A 10,293-nucleotide genomic window follows, 5' to 3' on the forward strand; every position below is an offset into this window, starting at 1 on the left:
TTTTATTTTTTTCATATTGCAATAGATTTTTTTGTTGAAAAATCCCTGTTTTATTCTTAAAATTTTTTTATTTAGTCTATTAAGTTGTAGTAGGGGCTATTGTGAGGATATGGGCTATGGTTTGGGTGGTATTGCAAGGGGCATGTGGGGGAAATCTTTTTTCAATATAGGGGGTGAAGGGGTAAGTCTTGTGCTGTTACCCTAGGGGGCCAAAAACCACCTCCTCCTCTCTCCCTTCCCGTGGGCTGGTCCCCCAGTTCATTTTTTTTTTTATTTGTGTGTGATTTTGGAGGTGGTCCACTCACTTTGCCAAGATGTATTTTTGCTTTTTTTAAGAGACACAAAAAACCTGAGATCTGTACGGACTATGAAGGTCCAGATCACCAGTGACCCCGGGTAAATTTTTAGCCCCCTCATTGCCCGGATACAGAGTGGCCTGGTACCCTATTAGCTTGAGATTTTTTTGGCACCTGTAGCTACGAAGAATTACCCCCGAAGTTTATTTACGGGGTTTTAAGATTTTAAAGGCTTTAAGGAACTTAATGAATTGAAAAAATTTCTATTCATCGTGGGGCGTCATAGTGCAAAATCAAAGCTTTTTCAATGGCAAAAAGTTCAGCAAGAAAGTTTTATTTATGGGTGGCAGTCTGAACTTTTGTTCACATTCAGCGACCCTACACCCCAAACCCCCACACTTTCGCTTGGGCCGCCCGGTATAATATGGAAAAAAGGGAGATGTTTTAAAAAGGATCTCTCTTAAACTTGGGTACCTCCCCCTGGGCGCAGGCCAGTGATAGAAGCCAAGTTTCCCTGTGGAAAATTGGGGGGTTTCCCATGGGCTATATTTGCAGAACCAGGTACGATGGAGAGAGATTATACCGCTTTTTCCCACGAGGTCGTGGTTTTTGATTATCTAAAAATTTTCTGCCCCATCAACAGCTAAAATCATTTGCGGTGAATACCTTGTAAAATGAATATTAAAATGTTTTTTAAAAATTTAAAAATTATCAATAAAATCACAAAAAAAATAAATAGATTAAAAAACAAAGATAAAATTTTTGCTCTAAGGCATAAAAGATTTCATAAAATTATGCAAATTAGTTTATGAAAATATTAGTCCCCTAAGGAAATTAATAAAACCCCTAGTCACAATCTTTCCCCCCAAAACATTTTTCAGGTTAGGGGGGGACAAGTACAAAGTTTTTTCTGAGAAATTTTTCACATCTTTCCCCTACATGTGCGATGTTAAGGCTTTGGCATCCTTTACAAAGTGTTTTTATTTTAGAATTGGCCATGAGTCAGTCTTGTGTACCCGATTCTAGTTTTGTTAATAAAAACTTTCCACTTTTCGGTTGGGATGGATGTTATTTGCCCAACTGCCAAGGTCATCTCTAATGTCTGGCAGTTTGTTTCTGGAGGTATGCCTCCATTTTCCCTCCATTTATCACGAAGAAAACTTCTGATGCTGGGTTTCGGGTCGGTGTGTGGAGAGGAAAACTAGCATCACAAGGCTGAGGCAGCTGCCTTGGCCTTCTGATCAGCTCGTTCATTCCCACTGATTACCAACAATGCGCTGGCCCCCAAACATAGATTTTATTTTTTTTACGTGTTGACATCAGTGCAAGCCAATCTTGAACCTCCCTCACAAATGGATGTGATGAGTTTAACTCTTATTGCTTTGAAGGCACTACAAAAGTCACAATATATCACAACAGAATGGTTCGTAAGATCTCTATCATCTTAACTGCTGTAAGGATGGCATATTAACTCTGCAGTGAAGATCGAGGCTGCAGAGAAAGACTGCCAGATGAAATCTTCCCCTTCTGCTCACTGCTGAAAAACCCACGCCATTTTCAGATTTCGAACCATCTGTATAAATTGCATCTAAATCCCCGGATTTAGAAATGTGCTGAAGAAATTTCTCTCGGACCTTCTGCTTCGGATCTCTCCCTTTCCCAAATTTCCCGACTAATCCACTCAACTTGATTAGCCCCAAGGGAAATTGGGGAATTCCAACAGCCAGAACCTTAGGAGATTTAATTAAAAATCTTCCAAAAGATTCCTCATTCTCCTACCATAGGATCGGCTACCCTTCAAGGGGGTTGAAAACCAATTGGATGTAGGAGATCCTGGAATCCTTTGTAGTCTCGTGTAGTAAATCGGGTTCATGTATTCTCGGTGTAATAAAAGAGGTGGTTCTCCACTCTCAGCATACAGGGATTCCTCGGGTGTATACCTGAAAGCCCCAGTACCGATTCTGAGAGCTTCATTATGAACCGATTTCTAACACCCGGGAAACAGTGGGAGTTGCAGTTTGAATAAGCTTCACATCCATAATAAAGCTTACTACAATAAGCGCTCGGTAAAGCCGAGAAGCGTTGTGCGGTCTGCACCCCAAGATAGATGTGAAAGAACCCGCAAATACTAAGTGCTTTTGTAGCCTTTACTTTCAACGTTTGATGTGAGGCACCCATGTAAGCCTTGAGTCAAAAATTAGACCCAAGTACTTCACCTCTTGGACAAATTGCAGTGGGTTTGCTCCTAAATAGAGGGAGGATGGAATTTTTCCTCGTTTGGGAAATGATAGCCATGGTCTTGCTTGGGGAAAATTTAAACCCCATGATATGTTGCCCCACTGTACAACCTGATTTATTGAGCCTGCATTTTCCCCTTGCACATCCTGTAAGCTTCCTCCTGAGCAGTACAGTGTAAAGTCACCCACATACAGATTACATGAGACAGAACTTGGAACAACCTTTACAATGTCATTTATAGCAATGGCAAACAGGGTCAAACTTAAGACACTCCCTTGGGGGACCCCTTCCAGCTGATCTTCCAGTTAGAGAAACTGTTTTCCCACCCAACTTAAATTTCCTGTTAGAAAGGGAAAGTTTTTGTATGAAGGTAGGTAATGCTCCTCTTAACCCAATGTCATACAACTTTTTGAGTATGCCATGCTTCCAATGTATCATAAGCCTTTTCAAGGTCAAAGAACTGCAAACATGTACGTCGCTGTGGAAGGAATTCTGTATAGCAGTTTTCCATCCTTACAAGTGCTTCTGTGGGCCCAAATTTTAAAAACCCTGATATGGAGTCACACATTTTCCTTTTCTAGCACCATGTCAACCTGAAGTTTACCTTTTTCTCCATCAGCTTGCAGATGCAACGGTGAGGGAAATTGGTCTGTAATTTCCTGGTGTGGAAGCATCCTTGCCAGGATTTAGGGACAGGAATGATTAAATACTCTTTCCATGTGGATGGCACTGTACCCTCCCTATTTTCCTATTGAATAGGTCCAACAAGAACTTTGGGAACTCTCTGGAAGTGAGATATCATTTGGTATGGAAATATCGTCACTTCCTGGGCAGTCTTACGCAGAGCTGCAAAGCAGAGTCCATCTCCTTGCCAAAAATGGCAAGTTGTATGGAAGTTCTGCTTGCAGTCCCTACTGAAGAACGCACTGGGTTTTGTTCCTGTTCACCCGAAGAGTGGAGAATCGGGCAGTGTTAAGATGCTCCAGAGGAGATCTCTGCCATGGATTTAGCTAGCTCATTAGAAACATCTTTTTTTATCTGTGATGATTATGCCTCAATCTTCAAAGCAGGTGGTGCCCAGTGATGTGGCCCCTTTCCAGCGATCTTACGCACCTTGTCCCATACCATGCTAAGGGGGTTCCCAGAAATCAAGAACATACTGTCTCCATGACGTCCGTCTGGCCTCCTTTAGCACTCGCCGGGCCTTGGCTGGGTCTTTTGTAATGGATCAAGGTTACATCACTGGGGCGTCGTTTCAACTGCCTTAATGCAGCTTTTTCTTGTCTGACAGCTTGTTGGCATTCATCAGACCACCATGGTACGGAGGTCGACGGTAAGCCCCACTTTTTGGGAATGGATGCTTCTGCTCCCAAGGTGAATTCGTGATGTGAAGTGTTTAAAACAGCATCTTGAACAAAACGGGAAAATCTTTCACAGATCCTTTGCAATACTGCATTTGATCTAAAAAGATTCCAGTCCCAGTTCCAGTCGCCATCTCTGCACTCCTTTTGGTGGATACCCTTCACCTCCTCCAAAAGTATTGGAAAAGGGCGCTTCCATGTAAGTCCCTTCCATAACCTGCCAAGTGAAATTCATCTGTGAATCAGGTGAGACATTGACAGGTCTTATTTGGAGAATGTCCAGTTTGAATTTGGAAATGTGTGGGAGTGTCACTGTTCAATAAAAATGCATCTACTCTTGGGGGCAAGGACCCCCAAGGCCCTTCCTCGAGGGTTTACAAAGTGTCTCCCCCGAGGTGATGCCGACCATTTAAATCTCCCAAGAGTAGAATGGATGGGGGCAATGCCAAGTAGATTTTCCAAATCATTTATGTTTAGATTATGTGGAGGAAGGTAGATAGATCAACAGTGTAAAGGTGTGTCAAGCCTATTCTCACAGCCTTCACCTGCAGTGTTGTCTGCAGGTGGATGGCCTGGAAAGGAATATCCCTTGGGCGTACCCATTAAATGCTACTCCTCCATGAGGCCATTGTCAAAAGTCCCATAATGGGCTTGAATTTGGAATCCTCTCAGGGAAATCGGATGATTTTCCCTGGTCATAATCTCTGTAGGCATACACAAACTGGTTAATGAAGCTATCAAATGTTGCAGTCTTCCCATTTTGATGAAAATTTCCCTGACAGTTCCAAATTTAAACTTTAAACTATTTTTTCATAAGTGTTTGGCAGCACCTGTGGTCAAGGTTTGCCCTACACCCCTTTAGGCTGTCCCTTTCCAGATCTTGGGAGAGTCTTTTGAGGGGTTGTTTACCCGTGGAACTAGTTTCCACAGGCTTCCTTTTGACGGGTTAGGATTTCTTTGCCTGGGCAAAGAACGGACCTGAGCCTTTGCTTCAGGGGCATTCTGCCTAGCGCAAGGCCCCTGTGGATGTGGTGGAGCTGGAGCTGTCACGTTGAGACCCTGGAGCCCTTCCTGACGGCTTCAAAAACCCCACCTTGAATGAGTCTTTTGAACAGACTCAGGATTCCTTTGCCTGGCAAAGGGCAAACCCGAGCCTTTGGTTCAGGGGCATTCTGCCCAGCAGGAGAGGCCCCTGTGGATATGGTGGCAGCCGGGGCTGTCACCATTGGAAGCCTCTGGAGCCTCACCTGATGGCTCCAAAGACCTTACTTTGGGAGGAGGAGTCTCCTTTAATAGACCCTCACTCCTACTCCTTTTGGTGGAATTCACCAGAGGCAGTTTCAGCAATTGGGGACTGAGGTTTAAAGAAGTGGCAGAGTGTGTGGTGTAAGAAGATTGAAGGCAAGGGTTGGTGGGAAGGAGGATGGGCCAGAACCGAAGCAAAGGATTTTTCCTGCTGTGAAACAGCACACGGGCACGTCGCTTTGCCCTGGAAAACTAACTTTCTCCTTGCTCCTTATTATCAAAACTTCTTTCTCAAATTTGTACCTTTTACACTGCTTTGAAGAAACTTCATGAGCTTCTTTGCAGTGGGTAACAGCATATTGGGACCTGGACATTTGTCATCTTCTTGATGACCGTCGTACCACACTTTACACATATTCTTGGTTGTCCATTTTCCTTAAAACGGCAAGATTGTGGGCTCCCCCAATTTGGGGACATATGGCTTTACCTTGAGGTGGTACCAAAGCCCAACTGATTCTGGAAGGACCAACGATTAAAGTTAGAAGGAGAGCTGGTGTAGACTGTTCCAAACCGTCAACTTTCTTCTTAAAACGTTTTACTGCCACTACTTAAATTCTCTAGTTCCTCTAAAAGTTTCTCCTTTAGATACCTCATAGGTCTCGGAAAAGCAAATTTCCCCTTTCACTGATTGAGGGTTTTGTGGGAGAACATGAAACTTTAGCCCAGGAATGTTTTTATATCGCACGCAGACGGGCACTCTCATCTGTGGAAACCTCAACTATTAGGCTACCATCTCGCTGTGTGTGATGCGAGGATCACGTTGACATACTTTAACAATTTTCATGTACTTCAAAATACAAGATCCATGATTGATCACCTTTAAAGGTCTTCACTACTAGGTACTTTCTATATGAAATTTTCATATTTACCAGGTAAGATTTCCTTAGTGGGTTGAGGAGGACTTTTCCCCTTTTAAACCCGGTTTGGGAGCCCGGGAACCATTACGATTCCCCCCTTTTTGCCCTTTGGAAGCTGGAAAAAGGTTTCCCGAGTGACAAACGTGATTTCCAGAGGGAATGGTCGGGGGATTGCGTAGTTCAGGAGAGAGCTAATCTTTGTAAATTTGTAGTAATCATACAAATTAGGAATTCTTCATTTCCTCACCCCCCACCCACCATGGGGTCCAACGAGGGGAAGCTATAGTTGGGCTCAAAACTCCAACAGCCAAGGGTAATGAGGAAATATACGCAGCCACTAGTTACAGTACTAAAGGCAGTCGCGGGACCTATGCGCTCCGACTAAATAGTACCCTGCTTGACCCTAGCCATATTTACCAGCCGATTGACCTTGACCGGGCCTTGATCAAACCCCCCGTCTAACCAGAAAAAAGGGCCAAAGAGGTGTGTTGCTAGCTGCAGGTGCAGCGTGCAGCATCGCTCAACCTCCAGGACTCCTGTCTCCTGGTAATTTCGGATGCCACGCAGGCAAACCACGTGTGAGAGTTCTCCCTGGGCCAAGATGAGATGAACCCGGGGTGGGTGCACCATCCCCTCTCATAGGCCTTGGTCCACCAGGAAGCCATTTTGTCTCATCCCTCACTGGTGACCCCTCCCGTATGGGTTTGCCCTCTGGTCCGGCTCACCAGATCATTGGGACCTCAAGCCCCCCCACCGCGGCAAGGCGGCTTCCTTAGGGGGGTGGAGGTTTTCGATTTTAGAGTCCTGGTCGTGGCAAAGGGCCTATGCCCCATTGCCAATTTTGGGGGGGGCCATTTGCGGCCATAGGGCTAACTGGCCGCGTCTGAGTGCGAGGGGAAGGGACTCCGACTCCACCTCAAGACGCTCGATCGAGTGCCCTTCAGGGCTCCAAGACACCCCGCAAAAAAGGGAATTCTCCCAAAAGAAACCCAAACCTTTCAAACTTGTTCTCGATCCCCAAAACCATAAAACGTTTGACCCATAATCTACTTTAGACCTAACAGGGCTTTATATACCTTTCCCAAAAACTGTCTATCCTTTCCCCCTTTAACCAGGGAAAAGCATTTAAAAAATTTTGTGTTTTTTTTGAAATTTATTTTTTTTAAATGACCAATGTGGTCTTTCCAATTTAACTACTATCAAAAAGTAGCCCAAAAAATTTGCAGTTTTTTTAATAGGTAATTTTTTGTCCAATTTGGAAAGCGGTTTTCCTGAAAAAAATTCCCCCAAAACCTTTAAAGGTCCCCTGGAAGGGCCCCAAAGAATGGCCCCCCCAATTCATCGGGGCAACCCTTTTTGTGGAAGGAAAAAAATTGTTAAATGGATTTGATTGAGGGAGTTTGGGAAGATGTCATTAATCATAAATAAAATAATGTTTTGGGGACCAAGACACTTTTTGTGGGACCCCGGCCTTGGGGTCCAAAAAGTACATTTTTCGGGAAAAAAATTTAAAAGCAAAAGTTTTGTCAGAAATGAAATTTTTAATAAAAAAAGGGAAGTTTCCACGTAAAACCCAAAAGGGATAAAATTTTTTGAGTGGCCATATTTGCCAAATTTTCATGTGTTACTTTTTCTATATCTTTAAAAAAAATGAAAAACAAAAAATCTTTTTTGGCAAAGGCCTCCCTTTAATATGCCCCGGCCAACAAAATTTTCAAGAATTTGGGGGTTCCTTTTGGGAACCCCCTCCTTTTTAAAACCACGATTACCCAAAAAAATCTACCTTTAAAAGCCCTTTTTAAACCCATGGGGGCCCCTTTAATATCCCCCCCCGGGTACCCCCAAAGGGGACTGGTCCTTTAAAAATCGCCCCCCAATTTTAAAAACCCCCAAAGCCCCCAATTTGAAAAAAAAATTTGGGCCCTTGCCCAACCTAAACACCATGGGGGTTTTAAAGAACTATACCCAATCCCTAAAATTTCGGGGAATTTTTAATAGAATGGGGTGCAATTTTCTGATGTTCGTTCCTAGGTGAAAAAAATTTTTACCAAATCCCCTTCCCCGAAGGACAAAACAAGCCCATTAGGGATTTTATCAGCCCATGGGGATGCTTTTGGGGACTCGGAATTCCCCTTCCGGAATCCAATGCAAAAACCAGGGAAGGGGTAATAGGTTCCGAAAGTTGTAATTCTTTCCCCCAAAATTTAAATAATGTTTGGAAAAAACTCTTTTTTGGCCCCACTTTTCCTTTTTTTGTGGATTTAATGGCGGCAAAATTGGGGAAAAATTTTGTGAACCCTCGTAAGGGGTTTTTGGAGCCTTGTCTTAGGTAGGCTTTTTTAAATGAACCCCCAAAATTTTCCCATGCCTTGCAAAAGCAACTTGTCAAGCAATGGGGTAGAGACCCCCCCAAAGGGGGATTCCCCCCCTCATTTAAAATGGGGAATGATATGGGAAGTGCTTTTCCAAAATTTCATTGTCACTTTAGAAACTTAATCATGTCTCTGATTAAGATGTTTTTATCATCTCATACAATTTTATGGGGGCCCTGGGGATGGCTCGGACAAGCTCATCCATTGAAAGATTTTTATGTAATCAAAGCATTCCCCTGGGGCAAAGTAAATTTGGTTGCAGCTCAGCTCTTCCGTGGTCGGGAAAAGGGGATGGAAATTTGGGCGCTTGTTGAGAACTGCCTGGCGAGTGCTTGCAATGTCTCTGGTAAACAAATTTTCCCCTCGGAAAGATTTTTTTTAAAGTGTTTTTTTTTTTATTGTTTTTTTTGATAGTGGACCAAACCTCTGATTTTTGGGGATTGCTTTAATTGTAGAACAAAGCCCGCCAGAATCTCTTTTTCTTTTTTTATTATTTTCGACCCTAGCTCTTGCTTTTTTTGTTTGCAAAAAATTTTCATTTGTGAGTTATTTTTAAAAGCCTGTAGGCCTTTTTGCGTCACAGCGGCCCCGGCCCCTCTGGGGCCCCCTGGAACCTACTTCCTATCCCGCGAATTTTAGGGAAAGGATAGCAAGCTCTTCCATAAACGAATTTGAATATTTTTTACTTTTTCATCAATGGTTCCCAACAATTGAGCTTTACTCCTTGTGAAGGCGACCCTCTTCTTTTTTAATTAAATTTTGGGTGAAGGCGTTTCACTGGGCCTGAATATTTAACAAAATAGGGGAAAGATCGCTTCCCCCAAAAAGTGTCAATGGGGGGCCACAGGCACTTGGCGCATTGGTGAAGAGACCGTGAAAGTCATAAAGCTCAAATTACCGGGATTATCGTCCCCCCGCGTTGATACCATCTTTTAGAAGGACCAGATCGACTCATTAACAATTATATTGCTCACCCTCCATCCACCCCCAGGGAACCCTTTTAAAAATGATGAGCATTAAAATCACCAAAATTACTTTATTTTGTGGCAGACGTTCCTGAAAACAAAAAGCTCATATAGTTTTCACGACAGGGGAAATAAATGAAATATAGCCGATACGTGCCCTTAAATTTTCTTTGCATGCAAAAAACTCAAAGTAAATCAAAACACTCTGTAAAAGGGAGGCTTTGGGGATGTACATGGCGACTTCCCCCTCCACCCCCCACCTGATCTTTCAGAAAATGGTAGTTTCCCAGCGAAACGACCCCGTCGAACGGAGGTTTAATGCGTTTTTTGGAGAAATATAATATGGGAGCATAGGGCGAGGCTAAAAAATTTAAGGTCTTTACTTTAGATCTAAGACTTCGACATTTATTTTATAATGGTCGACCAAGATTCTTTATGGGGTTTGGGGGTGCCTTGTCCACCTTTTCTCCCTCGCTTCCCGGGGACCCCTCTCGGGATGGTTTGGGGACAGAACCTCCATGCTGCACCCCCTGGCGGGGGGACGGACGTTGCGATTGCTTTCTCCGAAAAACCATCGCGAGCCCGACGAAGTCCTCACAGGAACCCACGGGAAAATGCGCTCCGGGGCGTATTCGGGATCACCTCCTTTTGATTTTAGTGGGTTTATGCAGTCATTTTATCACCAATTTGTCAAAAGAAAACTTTAAAAAAATTTTTTCTTTAAGTTTGTTTTTTAAGGGGTTCAGCAATTTCTTTTTCCTTGGGTGCAAGGTTTACTGACATTACTTTCACTAAGGGGGGTGTTAGTTCTGCTTCAGAAGGAAATATCGGGTTTGTTTCAAAAATTTCAAATTTCCCTAGCTTCAGTATAAACCCCAAATTCCCCCTTGGGCTTTTTT

Source organism: Penaeus monodon, chromosome 17 (genome assembly GCF_015228065.2).
Source record: "Penaeus monodon isolate SGIC_2016 chromosome 17, NSTDA_Pmon_1, whole genome shotgun sequence".
In the NCBI taxonomy this organism is placed as follows: Eukaryota; Metazoa; Arthropoda; class Malacostraca; order Decapoda; family Penaeidae; genus Penaeus; species Penaeus monodon.